Source organism: Microcebus murinus, chromosome 13, assembly GCF_040939455.1.
Source record: "Microcebus murinus isolate Inina chromosome 13, M.murinus_Inina_mat1.0, whole genome shotgun sequence".
NCBI lineage: Eukaryota > Metazoa > Chordata > Mammalia > Primates > Cheirogaleidae > Microcebus > Microcebus murinus.
In genome coordinates, this window is record NC_134116.1 from 78,005,222 (window position 1) to 78,026,685 (window position 21,464).

At 44.4% G+C, this 21,464-nt stretch overlaps 1 protein-coding gene across 2 annotated transcripts in view; it reads left to right on the top strand.

The window, feature by feature from the left end:
• Window positions 1-21,464, top strand: part of LOC105878807 (phospholipid-transporting ATPase IB) — a 504,404-nt gene that overhangs the window by 92,146 nt on the left and 390,794 nt on the right. The gene's annotated exons all lie outside the window — the stretch shown is intronic.

Sequence of the window (21,464 nt, forward strand, 5' to 3'; positions counted from 1 at the left end):
ACAACATATTAATTCTAATGCCACATTTGCATGGGTATTCATGACCTGCCTGGCATTTAATATTAATAGTTAATGCTTATGTGATAGTCACAGACTCATTTATAGAGAGGGCTCTAGTGTTGTCCCAGGCAGCATGTGGGGTCTTCTCATATGTGGGGTCTTCTGTTACATCCTCCGGAAAGTGTGAGTTTTCTTATTTCATCAAGTTACTTGATGGCATTGCTCCCACACTCAACAAAGCTCTAAATGAGGGTTGCAAAAGCTTTTAATTTCTTGCCCTGAGAATCGTACCTGACAACCTCAAAACTGTATGTCATTTTGCATAAGCTTTGAGGACGTGCTTAGAAAGCTGGAGGTTGTCTGTCACCTACAGACGATCTTTCCTACGTTTCTAGTTCACTCTCTCAGGTGTATTTCTAGTTTTGTGGTCCACTTGCTAGTATTTTCTTTGGATGGTTCATGGGCTCAGTGTAGTGTTCCAAAAAAAACTTTTATCGCATGTCATACACTTAACTAGATAAGAAGCTACTTTCAGTTCAGTGCTGGTATTTGCTGTAGAGTAGGTGTTTTATAGAAATCAACCTGTGATATTTAAAGATTTTGTATTAGTTGATTACCTTATAAGAAAGTTAACTGACTTGGATTTTAAACCATAGTACTACATATATATATATGTAAATGTATATGTTTACAGATACTGATTTAATAGTCTTTATAGCCAAATATGATTTCTCACACATCTTGAAGATAAATTGATTATATGTCACATTTTTTTAAAACTATTGTGCCAGAGGACATTATGAATTTAATATATTGAGATATTACCATTAGGAAAAATGAACATAGGCCAGGAGCAAGTGGCTCATGCCTATAATACTAGTGCTTCGAGAGGTCGGGGCAGGAGGATCCTTTGGGGCCAGGAGTTCAAGACCAGCATGGGCAACATAGCAAGACCCCATTGCTATAAAAAATAAGAAATTTAGCCTCGCATGGTGGCACATGCCTAAAGTCCTAGCCACTCTGGTGGCTGAAGCCAGGGGATTGCTTGAGCCCAGGAATTTGAGGTTAAAACAAGCCATGGTTACGCCACTGTACTCCAGCCTGAGTGACAGAGTGAGACCCTGTCTCTTAAAAAAGAAAAGATAAAGAAAAAAATGAACACAATAAGACTATCTAGAATTTTAAAGAAACTTGTATGCAGTTTATTTCTGAAATAAATTTAGTATTTTAAAGTTGGGACAGCCTCAATGTGGGTCATAATGTTTATAAGGTGATGATCAGAGCTGTGGTTGAGTTCTGCAGAAATGACAGAGCTACACAGTGACTTCTAAGTTGTATTTTCTCTAAGACTTTAAAGACAGTCTCTGACTAGAAAGTGAATTGTTTTATCTGTAAAACCTTTATGCCAAGTTTTATGTTTCCCATAAAAGTATCAAATGCAATTTTGCAGAATCTTTGCAGAGCGATGTCAGTACTGATACTAACTTTTGCCTGCCGGTGCTCATTCTTGACATGCCTGTGTTCCACAAGCTGCAGTGTACCTCTCATTTCCTGCTGCATGCGTGTAAAGGTAACCTGCTTGGTGAGTGCCTAACATGTGGATCAGGTATTTTATTTTTAACCTTACATTGCATAAGAAAATTCTAGGTTCACTTGGGCTGGCGAGGGGCTCTGATTTCTGTTTGCAGCTAACACTGCAGGGGATCTTGTTGAAGGTGGTCCCCTTTGCTGCCACTCCATCCTACAGTGCAAATCACAGGACTATCATGAGGATTAAGTGACCTGATATGCATAAAGCACTTTAAACAGTGCCGGGATGAGTGCTTTAAAAAAATTTGATATTGCGATTGTTTGCATTTTAGTTAGTGCGTTTGATAATAATTCTTCCACCAGTCTTGGTGTGTGTATCACTTGAGTTAATAAGAAAACAGGTTTTGAATTGCATTAGTGGAGATTAAAAGGTAACGTGCTAATCAAGTAGGATGAGTGTATTTAAGGAACAAACTAGACACATTTTCTTTTTGCAGTAACCTGATTTTGAAGATTAATTTTAGTATTTGCCTGAGGTTGTCATGGAGAACTCTAAATTATTAAGTATGTAATAGAAAAAACTTGCAGTGTAACCTGTTTTTTTTTTTTTTTTTTTTTTTTTTAATAACCAGAGAAGGAAGGTAATTATTATAGGTATAGTACAACGTAGTACAAGGAGAAAACAGAACTGGTAGGGAAGTCTGGGCTCTGCTGGGCATGAGCAGAATGACCTTTTGTTAAGTCTGTGACTTCTCTGAGCCAGAGTCTCCCTGTTTGTTGGATGGAAGCACACTTCCCTCGAAGGCTTGTTGTGAAGCCAAGGAGATCACAAACATGAAATGTCTAGAACAGAATGCACCGTAGATACTGTATATTCCATCCTGCATGACAGACTGACTAGGCTTGTTGCTCTTTTTTTCTTAATTGTAAAATATATATGATATAAAATTTACCATCTTAAACCGGGTTTGAGTAGACAGTTCAGTAGTGTTAAGAACGTTCACGTTGTGCGTCCAATTAATTCCCTGAACTCTTTTCATCTTGCACAATGAAACTCTGTCCCCAATAACCAACCCCTGACCCCTGGCAGCCACCATTCTACTTTCCGGCTCTGCGTGTTTCACTACGCTGGGGTCCTCCAATAAGTCTCATTGCTCTTTGAAATAGTAATGAACACTCCACCGTTACGAGGAGTGTCCGTATTCTATCGCATGGTGATTTCTTTGAGGCTTCTTTGTCCTTTCTTCACTTTCTCTTGTGTCTTGCAGTGTACACAGTAAGCACTCCTCTTAAAAATAGGCGTAAAAGAATGCAGCGTGGTTGACCTCCCAGTCCCATGCTTCCCTGAGGACCCAGGTGCGCTGGGACACACCAGGACCAGGGCAGAGAGTCAGAGTGCTGAGGGAGAAGGGTGGTGGGTTTGGGTGCCGGGTTTTAAACCACATCCGCTTTTCATCAAGTGGATGGTTTGTACTGCACCGACGCTGATTCATGTCTCCTGTCTCCACCTGTCATGGGACCCTCTGCCTCTGGGCCATTCTGTCTTCTCTGTTGCAGGTGGTTATCATATCATTTAAAACAGCTAAGGCACCGTGATTCTGTTCTGTCTCCAGTAGGATATCCAACAAGGCCACTCTCATTCTGTCCCCGGCTTGCCATGCCATCTCCCCACGCTCCTTCCCTTCCTGCATCTGGCTGCAGCCTTTAATCAGGGCGCTTTCCCTAGGCCGCTCTCTCCTTCCCTGCTCTCCTGGGGAGTTGCCTCTTTTAAGGCTCAGGTTGCATGTCTCTGAAGAAGCACGGCCCTCCTCGTCCCGCTTCCCCTCTGCGTGCCACGGCGTGTCTCAGACTCTCCTGCTGTGGATCTTAGCGCGTTGCATGACATCTACTTTTATGCGTCTCTGACTCTCCCGCTCTGCCGTGTCTCCCCGATGACAAAGTCTGTCTGCTTCCTCTCACGTCCTCCCCGGCCCGGGATATGGTTCCGGCCAGTGGGAAGTGGAACACCTTTGCCAAAGCACTCTGCTCTACGGGCCCAGGTCGGAATTGAACGGAAAGTAGAAATTGGCTTAACTGTTGCTCTGAGATTTCCCTTCACACCTAATTGCTTATCGAACAAAGCAGAACCCCCACAGAGACGAGCAGTCACTTAAGCCTCGGAAGCTGATGCATCGTGTGCTTTGGACGTGTGCTTTCTTATACAGACTACTCCTAAGAGGGGGCCGCCCAGTTAAACGCGTTTAATGCGAGTTCTTCAGACTTAACAGATGGATGTCTACCCTCGAGGGCAGGCGCATTCGGCATTTAATGCAATAGCTGGCATCCGTAGTCATTTATATCAGTTGAGGCTTAAAATTTGTTCATTCAACAAATTTATTTTTAGCACCTGGCGCACACCAGTCTCGGAGCTTGGTGCTGGGGGTGCAGCCGTGAGAAGATCGAGGGCGCCGCCTTCGTGGCTCTCATCTGCTCGTTACTCCTCGGCTTTTCCATAGGTTTGAGTAGGATGATGACGTAGAGGACGCGTGCGGGATTATCCGTTTCCGTTTCTAAGTTTCTTGCTGTGTTTTCTCCTCCCTGCTCTTTGGCCTATGCCCTCAGCTTCTTAAAAGAGAGACGTTACGGGAAAGACAGACTGAGGGTGGCCTCGAGCATGTCCTTCCTGGACCACAGGTGGGTCGCCCCATTCCTCACGGTGTTGCCCACCTTGTAACTTTACTTCTCCTTGGAAACTGTCCTTGGAAACACACCACACTCAGGCGGGGGTTAGGGCTCCCACGCCCAAGCCTGCGGTCCTCCAGGCGCCCTCGGATGTGAGGCGGAGCCAGTCCCAGGAAGCATGTCCATTGCACGGTTGAGGAAACACACCAGGAAAACTTACAGAACTCGTCCAAGTCCCAGCAGTCCCCTCAGTCCCCGAGGACCAAGGGCTGTGCACGGTGCAGGGGAGTGATCTGCTCGAGGTGCAAGCACTAATTTGGTGCACATAGCCCCACGCACTGGAAATCTCTCTGCTTTTATTATCCCTGTGCACCAAGCATTAAAGCACTTCTCCCTGCCTTCTGAGAAATTTCTGTGATTACTACTTAGTTTCAAAGATTTTATTTATATGTTATACATATATAAAATACATACACATATACGCTTCCAATTAGCACATTTTTATTTCTGTCAAATAAGCATTGTATTCTACATGGAGATCAATTAGGAGCAGTCCCAGTTAACCCCCTGGCCCCTGGTGTCCCTGACTGAGCTGCATGTGTGCATTTTTATTTCTTTATTTATTTAGAGACAAGGTCTCACTCTGTTGTCCAGGCCAGAGAGCAGTGGTGCAATCATCTCTCACTGCAGCCTCGAACTCCTGGGCTCAAGTGATCCTCTTGCCTCAGGTTCCTGAGTAGCTGGGACTACAGGTGCATGCCACCACGCCCAGCTAATTTTTAAAATTTTTTGCAGAGACGGGGTCTCACCATGTTGTCCAGGGTGGTCTAGAATGCCTGGCCTCAGGGTATCCTCCTGCCTCGGCTTCCCAAAGTGCTGGGATTATAGGCATGAGCCACACTGTACCTGGCTTTTGTGTGCATTTTGAGAGCAAGGTCCTAAGAATTGGAGCAGGCTTGGAACTTACTGTGGGCGCAGGTCCGTGTCTCCACAAGCCCTATCGTGCTACGTGTTCCTGAGTTGACACAGTGGATAAGACGTAAATAGTGGCAGTGTAGTGCTTATAAACACTAAGAAAGTAGAACTTGGGTTACTTCAGTTCTGTCATTGTATGTGACCACTTGGAGGTTTCTGCATCTGACAGTTAAAACAGTATGAACTGTGAGGTGTCACATTTTAGTCTGGTAAATTTTGCTAGATTTAATAATAGTCTTAAAATTATAATTCATTCATGATTATTCATTCTTTTAAAATTGAAGACCAATTCAAGAAAATAAAATGTAACATCATCGACACGATTTAGTACTTACTTGTCTAAAATATACCAGTTGTAGCCATGTTGCTTTTGTTAAATTTCACTTTTTCATTACTTGACAATTACTGATGTACGTATTGTGTCAGCCTGCAACCAAAGGGTCGAAGTTCCAATTGTTACATGGATATAAAAACTATTGCATAAATAATTGTGCTTTTCCTCCCTTTTTGTACTATAATAATTTGTATTATTTTATTTATTGGCATGATTAGATATAATTTAATAAAGATAATTTTTTGCCAGCGGGGGCCAGGAGCCCAGCCATGACACCTCCCAACACTGAGTGCTGCTCCTCCTGCCCGTGTGGTTAATTTCTGCAGACGTAGCACTTTGTCTTTCAAGGCCCCAGTTTCCTCCTGTGTAAGCTGGAGGATTTGAATGAGGGTTTTCAAGGTCTCCTCCCCCCCCAGTTCTTAAACCCTGATGCGTGATCTGTCAGTGGTGGGGAAGGTGTTTCCGTTGACCTCATTTGCAAGAGAAGAACCTGGCAACCCTGGGAGCTGGTCTGGGATGTGGTCGCCCGTTCTCTCTGGCTTCGGTGTCTGCAGCTGGGAGTGCCAGGCTCATGCCAGGTGTCCCTTTTTCTTGGAAGGAAGGTGTGTGTTCTCTGTAGGTTGCAAAGTCCGCTCGTTCAGACTTTTTAATTACATCTTTTTGAATCTGTATTTTTAGCCTGACCAATTAGTCGGTTTGATAATAGCACTAGCCTCCTGTTACAAGGTTTTCGGCCAGTTTGCTCGTGAATTTTATTTTACGTGTTTTCATATAAAACGAAATTTACATTTCACGTAAAATTTAATTTCGTGTAAAATAAAATTTACCAGCCTGGTGGTAATATGGCTGTAATTTTTTATTCTGTTCTTGTGCTTATTAGTCATTTTGGTCTTGTACACTTGATGGTGGTGTTAACATTTTAGCCTTTGCTTTCTTTTTGCTCATGTTTGTGTTATATAACTGCTCGTACATTTGTTTTGAATTTTTTGGAATAGAATAATAAAATCTCCCCAGAGATCCTTTTCCATGTAATGGGATCACTTAACCTATTTACTGTCATAACTCTTTGATAGTGTATTCTTTTGTTTTATGCTTCTTAGTTTTGCTTCCTTGCCCTTGTCTTGACTCTTCTGCTTAGTTGATGAAGCTCGTTGTGGGATTACTAAGCAACTGAGGGAACTGGAGGTGGAGACGTCAGCTGTGGTCGTGTTGACCTTGCAGAGTCTGTGGGACCTTCAGGTCATTGTATCCAGAGAAGCTCTATATGTGGGTGTAGACAGAGCTGTAGTAGAGACCAAGGCTGGGGCTGGGCTTGATGACCACCTGGTGAGCACACTGGTGGGGACTTGGGCCACAAATGGGAAGGCTGGTTCAGTGCCTGAAGTGAAGACCACGGGCAGAGCCTTGGGGGATGATCCCTGCTCAAGGTTCAGGAAAAGCAGCCTGTGGGGGAGATTGCCAAGAAGCCACCTCCTTACTGGAGGAGGGCTCACCAGTAAGGAGGGATGCCAGAAAGAAGCTGAGCTCAGGGGCAAAGTGTATAGACTTGGGCAGGAAGAAGAGAAAATTCTTTTTTTTATTTCCCTAAAATGAGGGGAATGAGTTTGTGTGTTGTGGCCATCACAGTGAATCAAGTCTACCCAAAAGCTTCTGTTTACCCTATGAAATGGGGAGGGGACAGAGTGCTCAAAGCGAAGGGGCTGGAGGAGGGCGGAGTTTGGGGACAGTGGAGGGTTGGAACCGCTGGTGCAGTGCCTGGGAGGGGAGCTGTCCAAGGTCTGTGCCACCAACAACCTGGCTGCCATTGGACGTGGGTTAATGCATGACAAGGGACTCACTTAGTATGCTGTGTGGACGAATAAACTCTAGTTTCTTAATCTTTTGATGATTAAAAAAAAAAACAACAAATGACACAACAAGATCAGTCTGGGTCTGCTGCATTTACTTATGTGTTTCGTAGATCTAATCTCCCCGTGGGGGTGCGGGCGGTCGCTTTGACCTTTCTGCTGCTGCGGAGGCCCTGGCTGCGGACATCGAGACATTCATAAATATCTTATTAGGCTCCCTGGGAGCAGAGCCGTGCTGCAGAGGGCACGAAAGCCTGTTTGGCAGGGATGGCCGCAGGAAGGATTATCTGACAAGAGAGGAGGCTGCAGGGAGGCAGCCTGCTTTCCTGTTTGTTGGTTTGTTTATCTGTTTTGAGCGGGCAGATCCTTGGTGTCTGCCTGTATGTTTTAGAAGCGCTTTGCTGTTCTGATATTCACGCGACCGTCATCTGTGTTCACAAAACTGAAAACATAAAGATAAAAACTGATTCTGACATTTTTACAATTGTTTTCAGACACAGTTAGCACCATATACGGTTTTGGACACCTTCTGTCAGGATCCTTCTAGCCACGGGCAAGTTTGGCATTGTAGTGGCTTCTTTTTCCACAGTGAGGCCGGCAAAGTCACGCGGGCCTGGGGCTTAGCCCGAGAGCTCCACCGTGTTCTTCCAGTTGGCCAGTGGCCCTTTGCGGTCCAGTGTCCCTTGGATTATGGTTTTCTTTCTTTTCACAGCTCTCACCTCTCAAATCCATTTAACATCCCCCTTCTTAAACTGTCTGAGCTAGGTGCCTCTTCCGATTTCCCTCTGGCTAAGTACCTCCTAAACCTAACACCTGTGGGAGCCCACCTTTGGTGTCGTCCTTAGGGAGCTTTCGGGGACACGTTTGGGCACATGCGATAACGGGAAGTTGAGGATGTTCCGGCCATAATCCTTCTCTGCTGCCCTGGGTGGGTGAGGGGGTTCATCCAACCCACCTTACCAGCTTTGCCTTGGTCTAGGAGAGGCCAGAGGATGCCGTTACCCGCGGAGTGGTCTGCTTAAGGCGTTGATGAACGGTTTGCATTGGTCCCGGGAAGCAGTGGGATGGGTTAGGGGGGTCGACAGGGCGGCACAAGGTGTCGTGGGGCCCTGAGTCTCAGTGTGGGGAAGGGATGGGGCACACACAGGGAGGCTTCCTTCCCCCCACCCTTCCCTTTCTTCCCACCTGTCTGTTTTCATGGCATGAGATCACTTTCTTTGCTTCCCATCGCCATGTTCTGGTACCGTTTTACACTGTGTATGCCTCGATCTGAGCTGCACACCTCAGGCTTCTTGGTTTGAATGTGTTTTGTCTCCCTGTCTGGATTGGAACCCTTCACACACAGGACATGATTCTTGTCCGTCTTTGCACAGGCAGTACTAGCCGAGCGGTTTACCCCCAGAGCTCTCTTCTCCTGGGCTCAAGCACATTTGGGCCAAATGCCCCTCCCTCCCTCGAGAATCCTTCGAGGTTAATCTGCTGCATTGTTTGATTTCCTTGAAAAGTGCCGCCCCCGGGAGGGAGTGAGCCCGTGGACTTTTTTTGCTGGGCCATTTTATCAAATTTTATTGTAGGAGGCGAATCCTACAATTAATGATTTTACGTAATTGCTACAAGGAGTTGTTGAAGAGGAGACTGGGCGGGAAAAAGGATTGGATGTTTCTTGGGAAATGGAAGCAACTCGGTAGAAGCCGTGCAGTTTGAAGCCCTTCTCCCTGGCTCTACCCTCGTCTGCTGCCTCCCTCCAGAATGTTCCACGGCCTGGTCATTGTCCTGTTGCTTCTGGCTTATTTTGGACCCATGTGTGAAATCTACATTGAAGGGGAGAAGATATATATATTTTTTCTTTTCACACTATAGTTAACTCCTGGCAGAAACAGTTTAATTAAGGAAGTTTGAAAAAAGTAAATGGCGACTTCATCTAAATGGTCCTCAACTTCCTCACCAGACAAAATGAGGAGTTTGATACCTCCTGTGAAGGGGTTTTTGAAGACTCAATAAATGACACAAAAAATAAAATATACACACACAAACACATGCAGAGCATGGTGCCTGGAACACCGGATCTTCAGGAAACACTGTCTTCCTATTACCGGTAAATTGGGAGGTGACATGGCCTCATTGTCAGGTGACGTGATCTCTAACAGCCCTTTGGACAAAATTCCATTTTTGAGAAACATTGTTCTATCTTTAAAATACTTGAGAGTTGGGGTTTTAAAAACCCCTGTGTACTTGGAGGGACAATTTGTTATGTTAGACAGGCACAGGTGGAGGTGACCTCTGTATGCAAGTCACATTTTGCATTAATGCATTTCTGTGCTTTCGTACCAGGATATTTAACATTCTTATTAGAATATTAAGAGGAAGTGGTAATCTCAGTATTGTCATCTGCTTGCATGGGTTGATGTGTGTCTAAAGCCACCCTTGGGGTATTGTTTCTGTTTGGCAATCCAGTGTTGAATGAAGTGTTGAGAGCTTTTGAGAGCCTGGTGCTAATGGGACCAAGGTGTAGGATCTGGATGCCAATACCCCCTGCAAGCTGTGGGTCCCTCAGAGGACTGGTCACTTCCTGCAGGTGCATGTTCTTGACCAAGCAGGTGTGGGGGGGAAGGGCTCTGCTTTGTTATGGATCATAGATCAACACAGATTAATCGCTTGTTTTGAAAAATTCTTTGAGATCTGAGATAGGCCAATAGTATCAAAAACAGATGGAGAGAATATTATGTGTGATTGAAGTCATGGAACATACTATTGTTCTGTGAAACTTGGAGGCTTCACATTTCACCGTAAAACATTTTAGACAGAATTAAACGTAGAGTAACTAGGTAAAGGTACTACTTTTTAGGTATGATTTAATCATTGAAATGACTGGTTAACTTTAGGACTTATCATTGGCTAGTGGAATTCCTATTTAGGGAAATAAAAAGTTTGATAGCTACATGAAAATTGAATTTGTCATACCTAATGAGGTTCAGATGTAAGGGGAACATAAGAGTGTATTTTGCATATGAATTTTCATGAATATTTATTTGATTCTGGACTGTTAGTTCAATTTTTCTTTTGAGACGGAGTCTTTGCTCTGTTACCTGGGCTAGAGTGCAGTAGCATCATCATAATTCACTGTAACCTCAAACTCCTGGGCCCAAGAGATCCCTTTGATTCAGCCTTTCAAGTATCTGGGACTGCAGGCAGGCAACACCATGCCTGGCTAATTTTTCTATTTTTTGTAGACATGGCGTCTTGCTATGTTGCCCAGGCTGGTTCATTTTTCTTTTAATGGGCTGAATTTGTAGGTATGTAAAGCCACCTTCAGCAGATATCCATAACTTAAGCATTGCTTTTTCCTAGTCTTCCCTCCCTCTTAAAGATAACTATACAAAAATAAGATTTTCGTTCCCTAGCACGTGTTCACTGTAGTTGTTGCAAGTTTCACCTGATGCATGTGCTGTATGCCGCACCTGGGCACACACTCCCAATACTAGGTGAAGGTGCCCATTACGAAGGAGGTATTATGTACTGTGTGGGGATTTAAAGGTCAGTAGGGTGGGATTTGCGCTGTAGGAGAGAGACGCAGATGTGTATTTGTGAGAAAAGTATCTGTATTAAGCCAGCAAATATAGCAGTAATGTTTGTGTGTCTGCTTGGATTTTCATATAGTAGGCTCTTGTTAATAGAATTTGAAACTTCACCTTTACAATCCCTCATCACGGAAAGAAACCAATAAGCTGTGCAGTTTGTAAAGATGATCACTCATCCCACAAAATGCTTTTTCTACACACATGTATCTGTTTCTGGTCCGAATATCCAGTGATACTGCAGAGTTGTTCTCTCAGATGTGGGATCTACCTTTGTCTTGTACTGATGATGGGCTCACCAGTTAAGCTTTCTTTCTGCGGTTGTAGAATTAACCCTGGCTTTCTTATTACCCTGCCTTGGCCAAACTCAGAGGATGTTAGGTAGCATGAATCTGGTTTTAAACTTTTTTTTTTTTTTAACCCGGCAGTCGTGTTTGAGTAAAAAATTGCAGACAGTGATTTAAATACTTTTAGTGAGAGCTAACATTTGTTAAGAACTTACCATGTCCCAGATGCTATTGTAAACATTTTATTTCTGTTAACTCAATATTTCATTGCCATTTTTACAGATGAACAAACTGCAGCACAGAGTGATTAAATAACTAGCCTGAGGTCTCGTGGCAATCCCAGCAGTCTGGTTGCAGAGCTCATTCTTTTAGCCCCTGTGCTGCATGTGTTAGTGGCATGATACTGCGGCCTGTACCCAGAGATCATCCATATTCGGGGGAGTGCTAATGTTTTGTTCTTATCAGTACAGAGGAGGAAATGCATGCCTTGCCTAAGGAAAGTAGTACTGGGATCCCTCAAGTTTGGCAATAAAATAGGATCTCAACGTGGCATGAGATAACTGTCCCCCAAGATCCGCCCCCTGTCCCTATGCTAACTGTTGCCCCTGTATTCCGGACTTAGTGGGTGGTAGGTGGCAGTGCTCACCCAGGTCAACTATGGACACAGACCCAAACGTATAGTGACCCTGACTGAGTCAGGTCTGTAACATTTGAGGAAGACTCGGCAGAGGCCAGGGCATTATAACACAGAAACAAATTCAGAAGATCGAGAGTCTTGAATGTAGCCTACAGGTGTAGCTTTATGACCCTGCTTCAGAAATCGTTCCTCGTTCTTCATCTGCATCCAGTGGAATGTTTCAGAGTGTGAGGTCTGGAGCCAGACGCACCTGGGTTTGAATCTCGGCTTAGCTATTGACCAGCTGTGTGAGCCTGGCCGGTCAGGTGCCCTCTTTGAGAGTGTCTCCACCTTTGTATGTCGGTGCTCACCTGCCGGATTCGTTTCCAAGGTCAGTTGCCTGGTGTGTGTTAATTACTAAATTGGATGGTGACAGTTCCTCATTGGGGACACGCTCTTCTGTCCCCCCACTCAGGGATTGCATGGCCATTATCTCAACCTCTGCCAAGAAAGGGACCGGCTCTCTTCTCCAGCGTATTGGTTTACTTGCTATTTGTAGAGTACTCGCTCGAGCTTCTGGTTTACCATGTTTCCCTGAAAATAAGACAGGGTCTTTTTATTTTTACTCAAGAAGACACCCTAGGGCATATATTTTCAGGGGATGTGTTATTTTTTTTAAGTATGGTACAACAATCTACATTTATTCAAATATAGTTAAGTCATCTTCTTCAGGAACATCATCATAACTCTCCAAACCCCGAATTCCATTCTGAATTTCGTGCGACTCTATTTCCTTTAGAACCATTGGCCCCAACCTCTCATGTCGAGCAATAGCGCTCTCATGGGGCAGATGAGAAGGGCTGCTCATCTTCTTTCCCGCTCCGCGACGAATGCATGGGTTGTGCAGATGCGCTGCGTAGCCACGCCCATCACTAGGGCTCATTTTCGGGGTAGGGCTTACATTGTGCAAATGCTTAGAAATCCTGCTAGGGCTTATTTTATGGGTAGGTCCTATTTTCAGGAAACACAGTAGTTAGGAAGACAGACAGTAAAGAAAAGAACTAGATAACTTTGGATTATAATAAGGGCTGTGAAGAAAATAGAGGACGTAAGAGAGATCTGGGGTGAGCACCCCTCTTGGAGGGGATACCTGTGGCGAGGCTGGAGAAGGGCAGGGTGGGGGAGCACAGCAGGCAGAGAAGACAGCAAGGACAGAGGGTGGAGCCAAGGAGAGTGTGGCTGAACCCGGTGGGGCGGGCGGGGGTGGGAGCTGAGGCTGGTTAGGGCAGCGAGGCCAGGCTCGCAGGGTCTCCCGTGAAGCCTGCCTCCGTAGCTTCCAGGACCTGTCCCTCGGAGTGGTGGCTGTCAGGAGTCACCGCACCGTCAGGGGCTGCCACGGCTGTTCACAGCAGCGTGCTTTCTCCCCCGAGCCCCGGGCGGAACGACAAAGCTCCCTAATCATGACGATGCCACAGTTCCCTAAGGTGGATGTGTCATGGGCAGGAAGAGTAGATCCTTTTCTCACAAATCCTCCAGTTAAAAAATACCATATAGTGCCCTGCAAAACTGTATTGCCTGGTCCTTTATTATTTTGAAGTGTAGTGAAGACAAATGAGATCCCTATATCCCTGAACTTGAGAGGAAGGCAGAGTAGGGTGACCAGATACCACGCAAGCCATTAGAAGTTGCCAGGGAGAGGGCCCGAGCCCCTGGTGCACGCTGGAGCATCCCCGTGGTCTCAGTTATGTTATCTTAGAGCGTCTCTGAGGGTGTCATTGAAACATCCAGGTGTGATGTCATAAGATGTGCATACAAGATTTGTCTCATTAACCGTAACACTTGTACCCCATAATACGCTAAAATAAAATAAAAATAAAAATAAACATTTCAAAAAAAAAACAACTCCTTTAAACTTGTGAAAGGATTTAAATGGCTTAGTCACTTTGAAACATTTCTTAGTGTTATGCTGCGAGCATAGATCAGCTCCGTGATATTGTGATATTGTATGGAGTGCTCGTGCAACATTAGAGAAAGGAACTAAAGTGAAATTAGACTGTAGAGACATTGAGTGCAATACAGTGATAATTTGAGGCACAGTATGAAATATTAAGTTAACACTTTTCTGTGTATTTTTATACTTTTGAGGCATATAAATATATTCCTCATATATTTTTTGGTTTGTATGCCTTATGTATTTATTCACTTATAAAAAACTAAGCCTTAGTGTCTATCTGCTTCAATGCATGCTTGTATTTCTTTGATGTCCTTGACTCCTACTCGATGTGTGTGGTACTATTTTAGAAGTAGGTTTGGGCAGAAAGGGGCATCATAAAAGAGATGCAATCTTCATGTGCTTTAAAATGCACCTGGGGTTTGCTTTCACCAGGTCTGGTAAGCCATGCAGGCACGGAAACGGCCGTCACGCAGGAAGAGGTTTTTGCTCACAGTTCCCTAGAAACAGGCGGTGGGTGTGTGCGCCAGGCAGGGCTGGCCAGGGAAGCACGAGGGTGGGTCGGGCAGGAGGCAGAGGGTGCAAGGGGAAGGCGTGGACAGCGGCCTTGCGGTGGCTTCCATGGACAAGGCAAGGCAGGGTAAGCAGACTTAGGACTGCCTGGTATGAATAACTTCAGCGGGCTCTGGACATAGATGCTGCACCTTTTGTCTGGTATCTGGCCCTGGGGTGACTGGGGCAGGCTTGCAGACGGACAGCTGTGCTATAGAGGTGGGGGGGTGGCTATGGGCTTTGGAGTGGTTGCTCTGCATGTGGAAGACACACTCCCTGGTGAGTGGTTTGCAATTTCTAGGAATTAGCTAGACCTGGTAGGGGCAGTCCCAGGATACATGAAAATGAGAAAACGGTAGTTTTGCAGGATAGCAAGTTATGGGACACCTTCCGTTATCTGTCGTGAAGGGGATAGTTTGTAATGAGAGGCAGCATAAAGCTCAATGCTGAAGGGCCAGCTACATTTTCTCGCTCTCCAGACTTGACATGCCGCAAGGTCAGCATCGTGTGTATTCTTGGCGCTAGTGCAGGAGTGTGTACATGTGGTGGGTGTTTCATGGATAATGCTTTGCTTTTGCTGAAGTTTAAAGAAGCATGGTCAGAACCTGAGTGCTGAGGGCTGGTTGGTTTGTTTGTTTCTTAGCTTGAGAAGAGACCACGCAGGGAAGAGTGGGTTTCGGGCAGTGAGAGCCGCCCAGGCGGGGGCAACGCGAGTGGGACCTGTGTGCCGTCTGGGTGGAGGCGCCTCTCTGATACTAGGTTTAGAGGAGACACGAGATGCCATCTGGCTTCACCTGCCACCCCTCACTGCGTGGCGCCAACAGAGACTCACCCAAAGTCCTGTGACAGTTCGTGACACAGCTCCACCGGACTCAGCCTTTTTGCTCTGTGCAGCTTCATGACCAAGTCAGAGGCTCCTTCTGTGGAACTGGTGCTGGCTGCGATTAAACTGGTGACATAAGCAAGCAGAGCAGCCTGTTAGAGAGCAGAATAAAAAGGGAAATAACCTTATCAATCATACAGTTGGGCTGGGAGGTCAGCGTAGTGGCAGGAATGAAGCTGGGAAACAGCATTCATGTAAAAGCTTTCTAGTTTTCAGAACTGAGAAGTGAGAATTTGCTTTCTTGGAAAGATACCCAGTGTTTATGCTACCCTTGGACACGTGGAGGATCCAAATCCACAAGAACTAAGCATCCATTTGAACATGGGGCCAGGACAAGGCCTCATTGGCTCAGGGAAAAGAAACAGCTTCCTCTTGCTAGAACTAACAAAACACCAGTTTGGCATAGGACACTCGAAGCGTGTGAGTCATACTGGAGAAACTGTGTTTGAAGTGCATGGGGCCGGAAGCTGGCCTGCAGAGTCTACGTTTCACTTATGAAAGAAATTTGATAGAAATTACTCTGAATTTAATAATCATAAAGATTTATATGACATATTTATTGATAAATTGTGGAGCTGAAAGAAACTTTGCCCAAAAATTAATACAAAGTAATCGATCAATGATAGCTAGAGGAAAGAATGAGCTTTCTTTCTACTCTTTTCCATACAAACCATTACGTAATTGTCATGTCAGAAACTAAGCAAATAAAATTAAAAATATGGGGGGAAAGTATTATAGAATGCCAACCAGATAGTTAATGAAAATACTCTGTTTTCTGGATATTGTGAGGCAGTATTTTTCAGCTCTCATGAATTTGTAATATTTTGTAATTTTTTTCCATTCAAAATAAATATTTGCCTTTGTGTCCAGCTTTGTTTTTGTCATTCTGTATTTTTCTGAAGGCAAGATTCCCACACTGTGTGTGTGTATTGTATACAACAAATTGCATCCAGGCCTCACAAATCTGGGTATAACTCTGGGTATATAAGTGAATAAATTAAATGAAAAGACGAGAAAACATTTTAGGTTTATTTGGGAATGAACCGTAGTACTTGGCGTTTTTACATTAAACGGCCACGCGTGAGTGTACAAGAGCCAAATGCGATAAGGCAGTAAAGTTCTTCCTTAAACATTACTTCTCTGGGGATTCCAGTTAAGATAATTGCTGAGGATCTTGAATGTCATCTGGCTGAGACCTGCTGCCCCAGCGTTAACTTTGCAGGAAACACTGCTGTGACGTCTGGCCAGCAGAGGGCACTGTGCTGTTGGTCTGAGGGGTACAGTGAGGTCCTAACCTGCAAGGCGCGGAGAGGTGGTTAAGAGAATGAATATTTGATGTGGCCAGCTTAGAGCTCACTTGTGTATAAGACGAGAAAGTCTCTTTCTCTGACTTTGTCTGTCTGTCTCTTACACACACACGCGCGCACACACACACACAGAGCTGAAATGGATGGGTGAATTTCAGATTGCACACTTTGGGTAGACATGAAGCTCTTTGGGAAGAGCTTCTCAGAGAAGGTGACCCCTTGGGCTGTTGGCTCAGAAGAGGAGAAGGATGTGGTTTGACGAACAGAAGAAAGAAAGACGTCCTAGGAATTTGGCAGAGGATGAAAGGAAGCAAGAGAACTTAATAAGAACTGATACTGTTCAGGATACAGTGGTTTCCGTTTAGAGGGGGAGAACTTTCATCTCCGTTTCTCTGTAGGGTGAGTAGCAGGGTAAAGACCCCCGTGCTGAAATCCAGACGATTCATCTGGAAGGAAGACCTAGCAGTTTGTCCTCCGAGTGTTGGGCTGGTGTTTGTTTCTTGTTAGACTCTTACAGGGCAGATTAGAATTTCCTGTTCTTTTATCCACGATCTAGGGCGCTTTTGTTGCAGGCAAAAGGAAGTGATTCTGGGCAGCAGAATCAGATACGAGTGGTGACCAGCTCTGTCTGTGGTGGGGAGTGGTATAAGGACAAATTGGGTGTTTAGCCTACTTTCATGTTCCAGTAAACAGTTCCTTATGTATGCCCAGTCCTGCAATTAGCTGAAAGGAGGGACGGTCCCTTGACAGTTACAGCTGATACTATTTATTTTCATTTAAAATATTAACTTATTGTTAAAATAATACGGTGCCCTAGATCATGGATAAAGGAACAGGAAATTCTAATCTGCCCCATGAGAGTCTAACAGGAAACAAACATCAGTCCAACACTTGCAGGACAAAATTGTTATGTCTTCCTTTGAGATGAATCGTCTGGCTTTTAGGGAGGTTTTAGGTTGGAGCAAAAGTAATTGTGGTTTCAGACCATAATTTTCAATCATCATAACTAGGCTCAAACACTTCTTTATTAATCAAAGTAGGAACCATTACAGTCAACACATTTTTGCCAATGAGAAATAAGGTAGTTTATTTCTGTAGTGTAAAAATCCATTCTTCGGGTTTCCACAAACTCTTGGAAAGCATTTTCTGCATCCTGCTGGTTGTGGAAGCGTTTTCCCTGCAAAAAGTTGTCTAGATGCTTGAAGAAGGGGTAGTCGGTTGGTGAGAGGTCAGGTGAATATGGTGAACGAAGCAAAACTTTGCAGCCCAATTCGTTGATCTTCAACCTTTGAAGCATTGGTTGTGCAACGTGTGGTTGGGCGTTGTCGTGGAGAAGAACTGGGCCCTTTCTGTTGACCAGTGCCAGCTGCATCGCATTGATTTGCTGAGCAGACTTCTCAGACATAATGGTTTTGCCGGGATCCAGAAAGCTGCGGTGAGTCAGACTGGCAGCAGACCACCAAACAGTGACCATGACCATTTTTTGGTGCAAGTTTGGCTTTGGGAAGTGCTTTGGAGCTTCTTCTCGGTCCAACCACTGACTGAGCTGGTGTCATCAGTTGTATAAAATCCACTTTCACCATTGATCATAATCCGATTGAGAAATGGTCCGTTGTTGTTGCGTACAAGAAAAGAAGGCAACACTTCAAAACAACAGTTTTTTTAAATTTTTGGTCAGCTCAGGAGACACTCACTTATCGAGCTTTTTCACTTTTCCAACTGACTTCAAATGCCAGATGACTGTAGAATGGTCGACGTTGAGTTCCTTGGCAACTTCTCCTGTAGTTGTAAGAGGATCAGCTGCGATGATTGCTCTCAACTGGTCGTTGGCAACTTCTCACGGCCAGCCACTGCGCTCCTCATCTTCAAGGCTCTCGTCTCCTTTGCAAAACTTCTGGAACCACCACTGCACTGTACATTTGTTAGCAGTTCCTGGGCCAAATGTGTCGTTGGTGTTGCGAGTTGTCTTTCCTGCTCTACGACCCATTTTGAACTTGAATAAGAAAATTGCTTGGTTTTGCTTTTTGTCTAACATCATTTCCATAGTCTAAAATAAATAGCAACTAATAAATCATTAGCAAAAAAACATAAAGTGAGAAAAGCACATTAATATGATGTATAACATAACCACAGTTATTTAAGAATGAATTCCAGTATCACATGGCAAATGTCAACAGTGCTAAAATCGTGGGTTTTTTGCACCAACCTAATATTGAAAGTTCAAATAGTGTGGAGGGGCTTATCATGAACACCAGTAGGCTCTTGTCCATCTGATCCTGTTCTACCAGAGGCAACCATTTTGAACTCTGTTTTTAATTCTTTTGGTGGTTGCTACTGTATTTCAAAATTAAGTTTAGAAATATGTTTTTTGACCTCTGAATTCTCATACAGATGAAAATTTAACATATTTACTTCAGGGCCAAGTAGTGAAGTAGTATATCACGTTCGCCCCTTTTCTAATATAACTTGCTTTTCCTACATCATTTTTTTCTACTTAAACATTTTTTTTTTGTATATTCATCCCTATCTCTTTTCATCAGATTAGTACATATTTATATCATGCAACCTCGATATACATTTTGAAAATGAGCTGTCGGATTAATCTCTTGGTTTACTCTTCCCCTCTATACCCTGAGATCTCCTTCCTAGACAAACTGTAGGTGTGTTGTTTTGCAGCAGTCATCCCAGAACTTTCTTGGGTTAAAGTCCCTAATATTTGTATACTGTGTGGGCGTGTATGGGGGTGGTTCTTTATTGATTACTGTCTAGCATTGTTGAAGCACAACTTGCAGGAAGGAGCTTCCTGAGAAAGCTTATGCGAAAAGTATATTTGAGTGTCTGATAGCTTGGCTGGGTATAGAAATCTAAAGTGTTGCTCTAGCTATGTTTTTATGAAGTAGTTCAATGTCCTATTGATTTTTTTTCTTTTATAAATAAGTTCTTTTGAAAAACAGCCTTGTGTTTTAAAAAATATTTGGTATTCCTTAATTCAAGTTTTTGGTATGGGTCTCTTATTTTTTTTGGTACTTGGTGAGTTCTTTCAAGCAGCAACCTTATTTCTGATTGTTTTAGGAAATTTTCTTGTATAACTTTAACATTCTCTTTCTCTGGCTTCTGGGGAAGTCTTAAGGGTTGGATATTGGCTCTTGTATTGCAATTATTAACTTTATTTTATTTTTCATTTTGTTTTTTGTTTGTTTGTTTTTAGGAGACTTGCTTACCCATATTTTTTACCTCTTTTATCACATTATTTTAGTTAAGCTAGCATCTTTTTAGAAATACCATCTTATTCTTGTTTTATGTGAATGTTTTCTCATCTGATGACTTTGAGGATATTAACATTTTTAAGTATTTTTTAAAAGTTTTCTGTACTCTTTCCTCAAGTCTCCCTTTTTTTTGTTTTCATTTCTGAGTCTCTTTTTCATGGTGGGGACTGAACTGTCTACATGTATTTGGTAACTTTCCAGAGAGAAAGCAGAGAAGGCTGGTGGGTGCCCTGTGAGCACAGCCAGCTAGCGAGCTTCACTTCTAGGTGAAGGACTTTCAGACCCAAGGGTGCGAGGCTTGGTTGGTTGCCCCTGGAATACCCCTTGGCTGTGGAAGTTTCTGTGCAGCCAGGAGAAGGGCACTTGTGAGCGAGGACCAGTGCTGCATTTATCAAGTTTCTTGCTTTTGACCCTTTATAGTTTATCTTGCGTAGTTTCTCCAGACTCCCAGCCCTGATCTCCTGGACCAGCTCTCCGGCGTATAGTCGTTAAACGCTCCCCTGTGCCTTCTGTCCTGGCCTCAGACGCTTTTCCATCACTGAGGGCTCCAGCTCAGGCGTATCCTTAGCTCTGCTGCCGTAAGCTGCTGTCTTCCTCTCCGTGGGCTCCCTATCCAGGACACAACAGAGCTGTGCCCGCCTGCGCCCTGCCCGAAATGTGGCTGTGATAGTTAATTCTATGTGTCAACTTGATAGGGCCGCGGGGAGTCCGGGTGTCTGGTCAGACCTTAGTCTGGGCGCGTCTTGCTCAAGTGATCCTCCTGTCTTGGCCTCCCAGAGTGCTAGGACTACAGGCATGAGTCACCGTGCCCTGCCTGTATTGTTTAAGTCTTTATCAGAAAACTCATATATCGCATCTAATTAGACTCAGCCTGGTTTCTTGCTTTGTTTGGGGAAGTCATGGTTCTCTGCTTGCTGTTGTCTCTTGTGGGTGTACACCTACGTGTTTGCACTGAAGAATTAGTTGAGGTCTTCTCTTTCTAGCTTGTTTTGGTTTTTATTGAATATGTTTGCGTAGAAATTCTTTGTAGTTCATCAGTTGAATTTCTTCTTTTTCTGCCAGGTTGCTGCCTCCTTTTTGTCACTAGGTGGCACCTTAAGCCCAGGTTTGCCTCAGCTCTGATAAAGGATTGGAGTGCTGTCCATCCCAAACGGGGGAGTTGCCCCTAGGAATATCCTAGCAGTGTGGGAAAGTTAGCTAGGGGTTCATGCCTAGGGGGCCTGTGGCATGTATTGACTAGAGGATGGTGCTGCTGAACAGCCACTCTGATTTGGCAGGTGTTTTGGCTACATTATGGAGCAGAGTTTCCAGAGCTAGGGATGGGATCCCACCTCCCCTCTTTGTTCCTGGCTGTCCTCAGGGATATTTCTCCCTCTTGGGGATATTTCTCCCTCTGAGTGCTCCTGATGGTTCCTGTAGGTTGAGGCAGTGTCAGATCTCCCGCCAGGGAACCCAAGATGCTGGGGAGGCTGGTTGTCTACCTCGATCTCACTTTTTCCAGTGTCGAAATTGTGAGTTTGGGGGAATTTTTCACATGCCTGGTGCCAGGTAGGTTGGGAGGTAGGGGCGTCTCAGATATGGAAGTCTGATTCTCTTACTACTTGGAGGCTTTTCACCTCTCTGTGGCTCTGGGAGTTGTCTCATGCTCATGTTTGAGTTCTGGGATATTGCCGGTGGTGA